The sequence below is a fragment of the Salmo trutta genome, chromosome 13 (genome assembly GCF_901001165.1).
Source record: "Salmo trutta chromosome 13, fSalTru1.1, whole genome shotgun sequence".
NCBI lineage: Eukaryota > Metazoa > Chordata > Actinopteri > Salmoniformes > Salmonidae > Salmo > Salmo trutta.
The window spans coordinates 53,304,445-53,319,343 of record NC_042969.1 but is presented as its reverse complement, the minus strand read 5'-3'; the positions used below and the strand labels follow the sequence as shown (position 1 = coordinate 53,319,343).

The 14,899-nt window shown below is 41.8% G+C and overlaps 1 protein-coding gene across 3 annotated transcripts in view; it reads right to left on the bottom strand.

Moving 5' to 3' along the window:
• The window catches only part of LOC115206008 (glucagon receptor), a 37,625-nt gene extending 30,462 nt beyond the window's left edge, over positions 1 to 7,163 (bottom strand). The window contains exon 1 of one of the 3 annotated variants that reach the window (XM_029772514.1): positions 6,608 to 7,163. The gene's annotated coding sequence lies outside the window, so the exon portion shown is untranslated. Of the gene's footprint in view, positions 1 to 5,340; positions 5,428 to 6,607 lie in introns of those variants that run through there. The other 2 variants (XM_029772518.1, XM_029772515.1) reach the window with 2 other exon arrangements.
• Between the last annotated feature and the right edge of the window lie 7,736 nt (positions 7,164 to 14,899).

Sequence of the window (14,899 nt, the reverse complement as noted above, 5' to 3'; positions counted from 1 at the left end):
CTACATCAGCGAGCCACCTCGCACTCTCCACTCCCGCCACTCCCATAAGGCTTCAAGTCCCCAAGTCACATCTCCGAACTATGGGGGACCGAGCCTTCTGCTCCCGTGCCTATGTACTTTTGATAGTCCTTGTCCCAATCTAAAATGTATTTAGCACCTAGCCCACTATCGCTATTTAACTTGCCTTGATTCTAAATGTTATTTTTATTATATAATTGTAAAAAATATCCTCAGTAGAGCTTTGAGATAACTCTGTAATTAAAAGCGCTATACAAATTAAATGTATGCGCACACACACACACACACACACACACACACACACACACACACACAATAATGCTAAACAAACAATAGCCATGTCTGACATCTCATAACAGATAGGTTACGATCTTTCCCTGATAAATCATGAGGCGACCACATTGCCAAATAAAAGGGGAAGGCGTCATTAAATTCCCCAGTTTATTTTTCTCTGTCTTGAATGCTTGATGATAGGCACATTTTCCCCATTTCCTCATAAGTGGCGCCTTAGTCCTTTTAATTAGTAATTAAACACATGACATGACAGCCATGACTTGGCAAGACAGTTAATCAATCACTAAGCAGACATTCCCTGGAAGTAACTTAGGCTGTCAAAATCATAGGTCAGTAAGTTCAAAGGTGAAATATGGAGGACTGAGTAAACATGAGAAGAAATGTTTCCTTATAAATGCAATAGCCTACTTAATGTAAACAGAACAAATAGGACTTCACCTACTCTGTCAAGACCAAAGACTCATCAAAGAAGAATCTAACATCAACAATTGGTGCGACAAGAAAATAGGTTGTAAAAGCCCCAGTACATTCATGAGAACTCTGTAGCTTATAAGAATAAACCCAAGGTTGGACTTCTGGACCTTTGCGAGTAGCTTCACATCCCAATATCGTCCTTAAAATGGTCAAGAGATTCAGATATCATATTTGCACTAATACCTCATAGATTCCCTCTCTACACGACGCAGATAAGAAAAGCTCTATGCGCTGTCTATCTTCAGCCCAGCTGCAGCGGGGCTATGCCTTGGCACATCCCCATAGAGGAGGATTAGAAACAAATTAAACCCCTCAGGCAATTTAGAAGTCTACCTAAGTTAGAGGGGGAAGGAAATGAGGGGAGAACTGTTCGTGGGGTTCCCATGTACTGTAGAAGTGCCAACAGAAAGACCTGCAACAATAACATACCAGTTAAGGTATTCCCTTCAAATCGAGACGCGAACGTCCCATAGTGAATGACAGGATAGGATGTTTTAAGCAACTTTTCTGTTTTTTGTTGTTGTCTGTTGTCAGGTTGTTTTCTTGTTGTCTATGCCGGGTGGTGTCTCATAAGATGGTCATAGATGCTTTATGTATGCTTGTCTGACTGAAAGTTGGCGTTACTGGCCTTTATCCTGCCATGATCAACTTTCTGTACAACTTAGGGACTCCATAGACTTCTGCCCATTCATGCTGACCTCTTTGACCAAATGAGATTTTTTAAATCTGAGTGCTTGATCAGATCATGGGTATGACTGAATGGAAAGTTATACTGCACGTGTAATTGAAATTAGGAAAGTAACCAATTAACAACCTACAAGATGTTTGTGTTGTTTACTTATATTTTCAAGACAGCAAACCGATAAAAAGGAAATTCCCCATCTTGATATCGGTACATAAACACTATCCATTATGGAAAATCACAAACAAATCCTAAAAAACATGTTTGGAAGATCATTGATAACATTCAAGAAACAGATACATTTTCTAATCTTCAAAAGTAGAACACCTTGATCAAGCATTGACCAATCTTCCTAGATTTTACATGCACATATTTTAATACAATCCATTAAATCAAATAAGACATATTGGGCTTTTGGCTCACTGTTAGCACAAATAGGTCAGGACACAATAAGGCAGTAATCTATTTCATTCAGGTGCCATAGGGCAATGCCCACACACACTTTACTTTGTACTTCAGATAACACTGTTTGACTTGCTCACGACATCCATTCTGTGTCCGTCTGCACGTATTGCGGCAAATTCTCTTTAAACAAATTGCAAGCCACTGATGTTTACCAAGCCAACCAAAGCATTACAGCAATGTACTCCTGGACTCCTTGTAAAGTATAGGAGCTGTGGCATATCCCAGCAACCAGACACCCCTGCTGGTATAAAATTCCTTTGCTCTAAACAGTGATTACTGAACCCATTAGCACCACATCCTTGGAGGGCCTGATGTCACAACCCTGTCATTCTGAGTGGTGTCAGGTGCGTGGGCCAGTGCATTGACAGACACACGACACAACTGTCTGTGTCTCTAACAGAGGAGCACACAGAGCCATTAGGTGCTAGCCCAATTAACACTGACACCCCCGACAGAAAGAGCTCTCATTTTACGTAACGGGACTGTTACTACAGCTGGCCTCCGTGATCACGTCTCTCAGGGAGACAGAGAGAGAAAGAGAGAGAGACTCTGTATATGTGCGTGTGAGTTGCTAAGCTGATGTGTATCTGTGGTGAATCTCTGTGAATATGAATACATCTGGATGTTCAAGTACCAAATATGTGTACATGCACTGCATGTAACTTTCTGACAGCACCTGGTACGAAAGAAGAAGCAATAAGCCATGCTGAACTGTTACCCAGTGCTTTCTTCTCACATGTTCAAAAAGTAAAAGAACTATCATCTTGCTTGCATGCTTTCCCAGTAGAAGGCAACGGTAGTGAGGTGATTGTGTTTGGGGATGATGTTTAGGAAACAGCACTGGTCTAAAAAAAATTATGAACAGTACTGTTCATCATTTTTTACTGCGTGACAATGGAAGCCAAGGTTTTTGTTTGCATAAGCCCCTACCACTAACAGGAGGGTGGAGAGCAGAGGGCGAAGAGAAACACATGTAACAGTCCATCAGTATTATCATTCAGCCAAATCTGTGAGTGCCTATCAGCTCTCAGTACTGTACGGACACTTTACTCCGAACTAACATCTCTAAACATAAATCCTAGTGATCATCAGTTGTGATTTTAACATGTAAATCTTCGTGGGGCAAACTCACATTTTTTTTAGATGCATGCCAGCAAAGCCACTACACAACACAACACTGAATAATACATTAATTGGACTATAACAGTGACAAACGGTGCCCACAAACTGTTAGGGCCTACATAAAGCTGTCACAACAGCAGAGTCCCAACAGCAGTCTCAAAACCTTACCACTGCTACACCTGGCTATCAGCGAAGCCTTGTCTGGCAGCGAAACAGTTCATTCAGCCTCATTTACTGCCTTTTAAACAAACATAGCTGATATGGCTGACTTGCTTAAACAAATGTGACTTGTTTCAGGAAACTAGGCGTATGTCGCGGGTCACTACTTCACAGCAGAGCCATTTGAATGGAAAGTTTTTTTTAATCAAAATGCGTTTTTTGGCAGAAATGCCTTCTGGAACATGTGAACTTCCATGTGCCTTAATAACAGACTTGTATGCCATCTGTATATACAAATAAAATTGTTAAATTACGAGCCTAGTTGGTTTAGCCACCGAAAAAGCCAGCAACCTTTCCGCTAGCCATGCTAGCCATGATTGGCTGAGATAATGAGAAATGGAAATGCCGAGAGATGAGTTTGGAGCTGGTCAGTATGTGTAGGTAATCCTGTCTAACGCGGCTTTTTTATGTATCACGTAGTAGAACTGCATAAGTGTTGCTCCACTTTCTGTAGGACTGAGTTTTGAAATCAGTGGAATTAGAGTATGATAGCTAAGGAGATGGATGAAACACCTGTTTCAAACTAAGGGCAACCATGGCATCCGTGACAGGGATAGGCGTCCATCCATTATGTATATGAGTAAGACAGTCTAGCTAGCTACATTTTCAGATATTACCCATTTCTAATTTTGACAGAAAGTCGTTTTCATTTCAAGTTAAAGTGTACTGTTAGCTAGCTAGCTAACATTAGCTGACTGTCTGGCTCGCTAGCTAACGTTACGTGTCTGATCTTATTATTTGTATCTCAGAGCCATTTGCTTTGCTAGATATAGCCTAATGTTAGCTAGCTAACATTGAACCTGGTTGGTTAGCTACCTGCAGATTCATGCAGGGTAGTAACGTCATGAGTTGGGATTATGGTTCATTGTTTACCTGGCTAGCTAGCTAACTACACTTCTTAACAAAAGACTCCACTATGCAAGTAACCATTTCAATAGAATGTCACTGCGACAACTGTTGATAGACGTAGCTGGTAAATTCGCTCTGGCTATCTACTCCGATTACAGAGAAATCTCGTCTGAGTGTGCCAGAGCGCAGAATAACTGATGAATTTATGAACGCCTGTTGAATATGGCCAGTGTCGTGTCAGTAAACGTTGGCAAAAATGTTTTAATTGTTGCCAGCAGCACAGTTGCAGTCACCAACGCTCTGGATAACATAAAAACAGCCTAACCAGCTGCTAGGGGAGTAAAATGGTCAGTGAGCCATTTTCTCATTTGTGTCTGGAAGTAGCTAGCAAACTAGCCAATGTTAGCCAGTTAGCCAGTTAGCTTGGGTGTTTGACTGTTGTTGTTGTTAGAATGTAACTGCGACAACTGTTGATAGACGTAGCAATTTTAATGCTCGGATCAACCCTTAAAGAGTTGGGTGGGACTAAAGCTTAAGAGGGTGTGAATGATGCTTAATGGGTGTAGACAAAGAAGAGCTCTCCAGTAGGCACCAAAACATTCAAAGGCCATTTTCTCAAAAGTGAGGTTAAAAGTTGATCAACTTTCAAAGCAGAATTATTGTTCCTAAAATGCAGTGTATGATATACCATTTTGTAGCTCTGTGTCTGCTTTTATCCAATGTAAAAAACACAATTTCAAATGTTGCTACGTAAGACCGGATCAAGGCGGTCGGTCACAAACTATGGCATAAAGGGACTACGAGCAGATTAGAGGCAATTTCGATTAAGACATTAAGGAGCGAGCCAGGACGGACGTAGTCAATATAACTATTTGTTCAGCCCTTTTGAAATGTACAGCGACAAAATTCAGAACATGGGCCATTCTTACAGTATTCTCCCTGTACACCAAGTCAGAACCGTAGGATAAATAAAGGGGGCATATAAGCATACAATGAAAGCTCTTACAATATTCAAAGATTACATTTCTCTATAACAGACTATAGGCTACATGTGCACCACCAAGTCAGAACAGTAGGCTAAAGTATGAGGGGGAAATGGCTACTAACAGCTTACTACACAAGCTACACTTAGTATTACTTTTTTAGCGATGGTATACACACATCCCTGGCATATTACATAATTTATGCAGCAGCATACAAGACATTTTTGGACTCACCTTGTTGTGCTGTGCTCACTTGAACAGGAAGGTGGAGCTGCGTTCCTTTGTGGGCACATTTTGTCATCAAACTTTGTCAAAGTCTGGCATTCTCTGGATTTATGGTGCTTTCAAGACAACTGGGAACTTGAAAAAAACAAGGTCAAATCATGAAGTTAGAGACCTTCAGGTCGGAGCTCTAGAGATCCCGACTTGGAATTCTGAGATGGATGACCTTTCAAAACGTATTCCCAGTTGTCTTGACTGAGGTCTGAGATTTCCCAGTTTTGAGTTTCCAGTTGTTTTGAAAGCGGCAGAAGTCATGCTGGATTGACAGCATGGCCAATGTTGAATGTTTATCCGTCCAAGCTTGTAAAAAAGACCCTTAAACCCAGACTTGGACCACACATCCACTTCACTGAATAGCAAGCTAGTGATTGCTTTGCAATGCTTGCAGTTAGCCACTGATTCCTGATTCCCTCCTTCCATTGTTGAATTTGCGATTTCCAACTCTTTGTGCAATGTTTATGTCCAAAGGCCGATGAGCACCGATACGTTTTATCAATCATTTGACTTCTTATGACAAGGGTTGAAAAGAATTTGCCAGTAGATTGTCGACTTGATTCATGATGATAACTGCTAGCTTGCTAGCTAAGATTTTGAAAGTCAGTCCAATCAAAGTTACTGTAGATATAACGTGATTTGACCTTGAGCCTTCTTGGATGGGCACTTCTAATTTACCTCTATGGCAGCTCCCAAGGGGCTTGAATTTTTTTGCTCTCCGCGTAGATTTTGCGGGGATAGCATAAACTATAAAGTATAACATATAAATATAAAGTCTACTCTACATAATAGGATAATAATCATATAAATAGCACTCGGCTTACTACTACCACTACAGCTACTACTACAACAACAAATAATAATAATATTGTCTACTATTTCTATTCAATTGTTACTGTGATAATGATGAATACATTTTTTTTTATTAAGCCGAATATACGTCTCCAGGCGCAAGTCTGATGTTAAATAACATTGCATAAGCCTGGACGCCTGAAGTCACTGAATGATAATCACGTTGCACAATAATTGGGCAAATTATGCACAATTATTAGCAAGTGGCTCATGTGCCTCACACTGCGCTAAACCACTTTAAAAATATATCTATTTTAGATAATTTATGCGCAAAAGTGCATCTATCAATGCAGACTACAAAGTTGCCAGCCAATGTAATTTAGACCATTAATAAACACTATCACTGCAATTCATAATGAAAGCATTATCTTACCGTTCTGGGAATCATTTTTTTCAGTGAAGGTTACTTGTCTAGATCCCGTGCGCAAGTGGAATGGCCTTTAAACTGCAAATACAGAGCGTATTTCAAAATTACACGTATGTAGAGGAATCAATAAGGTTTGTGATACAGAGGTGCCTCCACCAGTAGCACTGAAATACTTGTGAAGCTTAAAACCACTCTGCAGGGAATTGAACCAAATTAGCACACGGCTCGCCCACTCTCTGTCGACTGCGCTGGGCGCTCAGAAATGCACGAAACACTATACAATTGGAAAATGATGTCGCTCACGCAGTTGAAACCATAACAAAACATTTTCACAATTCACTGTTTTGGTAAAAGGTTAAACTCTTCAAGAATCAATGGGTTTAAGCTTTATCATTAATTAAACATTCCAAAAATGTATGTAGTAACTGCAGATTGCCCCTTTAAAAGGTACAGCGACGGGTCTTCAGTATTCATTTTCAAAGCAAAACAAATTGGAAAGACCAAATATTTATGTGAAGTATTTTATATTTTAAATTGATCAGAGAATGACCCTGGATTAAGGATATTCAGAGGTCAAAAGACACGAATACTTGAATCTTTACTGTCTTACTAAACAAATCGTAATTCATTGAATATTAACTGTGCCAGAATCACACTGTTTGTTTCGCAACGTATTGTTTCGATGTTTGTTCATATTCTCACGCACACTTGACCACACAAAGGTAATGTGACTGTTTACACATCAAACCTATCTCTCCAATCCCACATGACCGCCCACACTAGACCCAACATACCAGCAACAAACTCGTTCAGGGTTACAATGGACAAATGGCAGGGTTCAATGTCAACCAGTTGGGTGACTTTCCACCCTCACATTCTTGGGCATACAGGGATACCTCAGTGTATTGCTAAGGAATGATATTTATTGTGAAGTTGGCCCTCCACCCCTCATGGTAAAGAAGTTACTAATTAATCCATGAACCTTCCTTGTTTTGCCAGCACACAATTGTTGTCATAACACTCCCAACTAGCAAAAGCTGGCACAGGTATTCTGAGTAATATGAGTAACTCCCTCTCTTTATCAATGAGATCATTATCTATCCATTCAACCTATTCCCTTGTATTCTGTTTATAGCTCTCTACCAGGAAACATGCTTTGTGTGTGACCACCATTATCTCTGACAGCCATTATTCATCTCAGCACACTTCTGGGAGGACACTGGGTGATTCTCTGATAAGCTGTCTCTGCTGTTGTTTTTGCAGTGCGCTTCGTTAAGTGATGGATTGCAGCTGCATGTTCCAGCAATGCTCTGGGGCTCCAACGCTGATTGGGATGTATGGGAGAGAAGGGGCCCCCGAGTCAATTACGGTTAACGACCCTGCTAGCTTAGCCTACTGTTGGTTCTTGGTTTGTTTTTCCTCATGGGGATGAATGAAAGACTGAGCTTTGTTTCAATAGCCATCATTCACCCTTAGCACGGGTCAGAGGTGGGTTGGGGGGAGCCCTGTGAAGTGGTAACTCCACTGTTTAATCTCCAGGCATATCGATCAAGGACTGTGTATGTCAAGACTTGAGAAATAAGAGCAGCATAGCTATGTCAGGAGAGGAAAGGAGAGAGGAAACATTCTCAAAATATAATTTTCGTTGCTGGGGTGTGGGAATTAATGTTATGGATGGCACAAAAGCAGCATGGCTTACTTACCAAATCCTCATTCAGCCACCATCTCTAATTTCAAACAATAGCAACTTTGGGGTGTATCAGGATAAACAGAAACAAACCGTTGTAGCAATTCTCAGCACCATGACCATCACAAGGCAAAAGGAACCTCCAGTACCACCTCCTGCAGCAGTACAAGGGAAAAGGCCTGATTTACAGAGCCTCACTGATGTCTGCACAACAATCCAAGGGAACCAGTGCATCACAATTTAGAGGGTTCACCCAGGTCAGAAGAGAGCTGCCAAGTTCTTACTTTGCAGATTTAAGGAGAAAGGGAAGGGGGAGAGAAGGCGGGGTGCAAGGAAGGGAATAGCGGCAGGAAACTAGCGAGAAATAGCAAGAGAGGAATAATGAGAGGATTATGATATTATGTACAAGTAGAGTTGGATACTGTGACATCGAGTGGAGTATGCATGTTTAAGAAACAAGACCTGCGACAGCAGTCGGAGAGACTTTTGGTGGCTAAGTCTCTGCCTGAACACACTGTAACAATGGCAGCCCACAGAAGCCCTCTTGGCACAATGCTCAGGCTCAAGCATTTCACAAGATGTGTCTTGTTACTCCTGCAGCTGAGGCTGGTGCTGCTGACAGCTGACATGACACCAGTCATAGTGTTTGTCAAGAGAGCACGTTATAAATTAGCGCAGGAGACAGCTGAATAACTCACTAAGCTTGGATAAATGTTGCCTTGAGAGTGATCCAGTATTACAAACTGGGAGACATAGTAATAGAAGGATATCATCTCCTCTGGCTGGAAAGATGACAAGATAAGGATATGCAGGGGAAACACATGAGAAACATAGAACCCATGTCAGACATCAGAAGTGGAAACGTCCAAATGCTGGGCGGGATCATTTGTCAGGGATCATTAGGGATGCAGGCTGAATGTTGCTGTGTGGCTGCAGGCCAAAGTCCTCCAACTGGCAAGTGGCAGTCTGGCAGCTGTTGCATGCATGAGCTTCATAGCAGCAGATTTCTTGGAGCTCTGCTGCCCATCTCAGGTGCTGGAAGACCAGCATACTGTATGTCAGATTCACACCTCTGACTCTCAGTACAAGAGAGGAAGCTGATCTGGCCCACTCCAACCATCCTGAGACAAATGATTCAATGAATCACTCATTGAATCATTTGTCTCAGGATGGTTGAAGTGGGCCAGATCAGCTTCCTCTCTTGTACTGATGGTTGGAATGAAAGAATTGAGGCTTGCGGCATGTGTTTATCTCTTGTCTCCAGGAACTCCCACCCTCCTCCTGATTGAGATGAACTTGATCCATTCCTGGATAACAAAATCAGGGTTCACCAATGGCGGCCCTCAGGCCAAGTTTTTTGGCCCCCCAAGTTTTCTGAGTAAGTTTTCATTGTTGGACATGAAAGACTGTAAAAACACCAAGAAATCCGTTCCCAAGTATTCCCAACCATAATAGAGAGACACGTGATCATATAAACATTTAGGAATGTTTTGAAATGATTATGTTTTAGTCAAACATTATATCTGTTTGTGCTTCAATTTGCAGTCTACTAATTATTTGTAATTATGTTCTGGCTCCCTGACCATCCCCTCAATAATAAAATTGGCCCACGGCTGAATCTAGTTGATGATCCCCGCCCTAAAGGTTGACTTTTTACAACATTCAGTAAATTATCAACTTAATCAATAAGGCACTGAAGCACAGTAAAATCCAGCAGACCAGGAACCATTGGAAGGTTGTCCTTGAGCTGGCCACAGGGGGATTGTTGGGTGGATTATGAATGTGTTGGCTGATAGCCATCCTTTATGTCAAGCGCTAAAACCAGCTTGAATCATAACCTTACGTCAATACATTGACTCTACTAATGTACTGACGTCAGTGTTAGGGAAATTATATCGACTTTTATCAGGAAAAGCAGTCAGGTATTATCAGAAATGGTAATCAACCCAACCATATTGAACCGTGGATGGCTGGAATATTTAAATGTAAAGTGCTTTCCGGAAAGTTTTAAACCTGCAGGAGATGGGAATTTGTACCATTGATTGCTGTGTGAGAAAATGCAGTACTCACAGGTCAACGTGGTACATGTACACAGTATATACTTCAGATATCTCGTAAATAGGGCTCAGACATTAAAGAGTGGTCCACCATTTACGGCCTGGTTGATATTTGAGGGAAAAATCACCAAGTTAGCATCATATGGAGAGTGTTTCATGGAGGAACAGGTAGAGAGGTCAACACCCAAACAAAAACCATGCCTCTGTGTGAAGACCAAAATGTTTATGTTTCGCGCAAATCCAGGACTGTACTCTCACAGGGAAATGTGGCATTTCTCATTGATTGCAATCTTAAATAAAATGCCTCAGACTTTTTCTGCATTGACCTCTGCCGCAGGAGATAAATGCTCTAGGACAGGGCTGTCCAACCCTGTTCCTGGAGAGCTATCGCCCTGTAGGTTTTCACTTCATCCCTCATCTAGCACACCTGATTCTAGTAATTAGCTGGTTGAAAAGCTGAATCAGGCTGGTTACAACTGGGGTTGGAGTGTAAACCTGCAAGAAGGTGGCTCTCCAGGAACAGGGTTAGAGTGTAAACCTGCAGGAAGGTAGCTCTCCAGGAACAGGGTTAGAGTGAAAACCTGCAGGAGGGTAGCTCTCCAGGAACAGGGTTAGAGTGTAAACCTGCAGGAACGTAGCTCTCCAGGAACAGGGTTAGAGTGTAAACCTGCAGGAGGGTAGCTCTCCAGGAACAGGGTTAGAGTGAAAACCTGCAGGAGGGTAGCTCTCCAGGAACAGGGTTAGAGTGTAAACCTGCAGGAAGGTAGCTCTCCAGGAACAGGGTTAGAGTGTAAACCTGCAGGAAGGTAGCTCTCCAGGAACAGGGTTAGAGTGTAAACCTGCAGGAGGGTAGCTCTCCAGGAACAGGGTTAGAGTGAAAACCTGCAGGAGGGTAGCTCTCCAGGAACAGGGTTAGAGTGTAAACCTGCAGGAAGGTAGCTCTCCAGGAACAGGGTTAGAGTGTAAACCTGCAGGAGGGTAGCTCTCCAGGAACAGGGTTAGAGTGTAAACCTGCAGGAGGGTAGCTCTCCAGGAACAGGGTTAGAGTGTAAACCTGCAGGAGGGTAGCTCTCCAGGAACAGGGTTAGAGTGTAAACCTGCAGGAGGGTAGCTCTCCAGGAACAGGGTTAGAGTGTAAACCTGCAGGAGGGTAGCTCTCCAGGAACAGGGTTAGAGTGTAAACCTGCAGGAGGGTAGCTCTCCAGGAACAGGGTTAGAGTGTAAACCTGCAGGAGGGTAGCTCTCCAGGAACAGGGTTAGAGTGAAAACCTGCAGGAGGGTAGCTCTCCAGGAACAGGGTTGGACAGCCCTGCTCTATGAAAAGACAGTAGGATAGTTGTGTTTTGATCAGAGGTTTTAAAAGCAACCTTTAACATGGACATTTTTCACGCTTTCTTTTCAGTATTTTCTTAATGAGGCAACTGCATTGCTTAAGATTACGCCGTCAACAGTGCCTCTTAGGAAAATAAATACAGCTGTTCTTCAAGTGTATTTAAACTGAGTTATGATGAGATTAATTGAGGTCACCACTATTTAAAGTGCCAGGGTTAAGTCACTGTTATCTTTAGATGCACCACACAAAGAGGGATATTCAGCTCCATAATCATACATGTCATGGGGTTGACACAACTTGTATGTCTGTGGTTATGGTTCTTCTGGTGTTTTCTTTGAGAAATGTTCCACTTGATTATTCCACTGGCCCATGAGAAATCCAGGGAATATCTATTTATCATACCTAATGAATAAATGACATCCTGTCTATGTGACATGGCTACGTGACTAAGTGTATGTTATCCTCACTGACTCTATTCAAGGTTCTACAATGACATTGTCTCATAAATGTCCCAAAACGAAGTACAGGAGTGCTTATGCTTAATTATCAAGAGAAAGATAGGGAAATTGACCCCTGTTCGCCCATAAAACAGCATGTCGGCTGCAGGTTATTAAACACACTGCTGGCTGCACAGCGTTTGGGCTCCGAGGCAAGTGTAAGGGCACATAGCAGTAGCCGCTCCCATTTCTGCCTCATTTGAAATGAGATTGAGTGCCATACATTCAAATGGACTCGAGATGTTCTCGATTCAGAACCATTCAAGGAAATCGGATAGGAAAAGCTCCTCTCAGGGTCTCTTGTTCAAGTGCTGCCTGTCCTACCTGACACCCAACAGATGGTGACAATGTTTCATTAGCATACAGTCCGTCTCACGCCCCCGCCGTAAGAACACAGCAAAGGGGAGGCATTTTCCCAATGAGTCTCGTTGCAATGTCAATGGCAATCCAGTGTAGTGCATTGCGATGGCATACATATTCATTGCGATGGCATACATGACCCCTAATGTAAGACGAAGCACAATTTATGAATCACCCATGAGAACATACTGTCGCTCTCTGCTGTTTGTTCAAAGTCTTAACCATGTGTCGAACTCAGACAAATAAAAAGACAAACCAATTCTTCTCTAATTAGACATACGGTACTTCTCTAGTTTGGATCCTCAGAATCCAGACGATTGACTGCCTTTAACAACAGAGATAAAACTACTAAAGCATCTCCCTCTTGGGTTAAATGCGGCAGACACATTTCATTTGAATGCATTCAGTTGTACAACTGACTAGGTATCCTCTTTCCTTTCTCTTTTCCCTCTCACTGAGGAGCCTGAGGTTTCCATTATAGGAACCAGCCAGTGAGCAGAGTAAAAGTGATAAATCTTAAGCAGGGGGGACAACGCATGAAACAAATAAAGTGGCAGTGCTGTGTGCCTCCCCAGCCATGCCTACCCTTCATGCCTCATATTCAAAGAAATTGAACTGTAGCACCTTCCTAGACCCTGAATCTCAAGTGTCATGGTGATTAAGCTGTGTTTGTACAGTAAAGAACGGTTTACATTTCGCATGTCGTCCCCTGGAAGAAACCATGGATAAAGCAAACAAACACCAGTATATAATACCTGCGAATGGAAACAAAGATCCTACATTTATTTATTGTCAGGTTTTACCAAGTCAAAATGCCATTGTACTGTTAAATAACCTCTGACTGAAAAACAATGCAAATATTGGTTGTTCTTTGTTGATGGAGTTTTAATTTTTACATTTTTAAATGTAACCTTTATTTAACTAGGCAAGTCAGTTAAGAACAAATTCTTATTTACAATGACCGCCTACACCGACCAAACCCTGATGACGCTGGGCCAATTGTGCGCCGTCCTATGGGACTCCCAATCACAGCCGGTTGTGATACAGCCTGGAACACGAATGACCATGAATTTATGTTAGAAGCTGTAGCTATGTAGATGAATGCACCACATTAGACTCTGCAGTTCTATGAACTATGTGACAAGTTGTGGTCCCAAGGTGTCATGACATTTGGATGTCAAATTTGTTGATATAATTTCAAGTGACAGGCCATATCGATTGGTCCTTCAACTTGTTGGATTTAGCCAACAACAGTGTTTAAGTCAACATTAAACATACTTTTCCCTGTGGGATTTCAATGTGACAGTGCAACACAGATGGAGAAAGAACAAACATAAAGACTAAATACAGGAAATTCATCCATTTAGTCTAAAGGGTACTGCACTGATGAAATTCCTCATGGAATTGGCCATGTCCAAATACCCATACTTGCATCCTAAATAGTAGGTCGTTTCAGTATGTGAAAAAACAAAGTTTTATAGTATATGAAATGTAGAAAATCGAGTATACTTTAGATTTGATTGATTTATTAGGATCCTCATTAGCCGACACCAATGGCGACTGCTAGTTTTACTGAGGTCCGACAAATAACAAAAAATGCATTTAAAAACAGTAACATGTAGTGTGTGTGTGCGCATCTATCAGTTACACATATATGTCAGTACATACACACAACAAGTAGATCACGTGGGGGAGAGGCGGTGTGCCGTGAGGTGTTGCTTTATTTGTTTTTTGAAACCAGGTTTGCTGTTCACTCACGCAATATGAGATATAAGGTATTTCCATGCAATCATGGCTCTGTATAGTACTGTACATTTCCTTGAATTTGTTCTGGACCTGAGGACTGTGAAAAGCCCTCTGGTGGCATGTCTGGTTGAGTAAGTGTGTGTGTTAGTGCTGTGTATATGTTGATTATGCAAACAATTTGGAATTTCCAACATTAATGTTTCTAAAAAAAACAAGAAGTGATGCTGTCAGTCTTTCCTCATCTCTTAGCCAAGAGAGACTGGCATGCATAGTATTAATATTAGCCCTCTGATTACAATGACGAGCAAGACGTGCCGCTCTGTTCTGGGCCAGCTGCAGCTAAACTACTGTAGGTCTTTCTTTGCAGCATTTGACCACATGACTGGACAATAATCAAGATAAGATAAAACTTGAGCCTGCAGAACTTGCTTTGTGGAGTGTGGTTTCAATAAAGCAGAGCATCTCTTTATGACGGACAGACCTCTCCACATCTTTACAACCATTGAATCTATATGTTTTGACCATGACAGTTTACAATCTAAGGTAACACCAAGTAATTTAGTCCGTTCAACTTGTTCAACAGCCACACCATTCATTACCAAATTCAGCTGAGGTCTA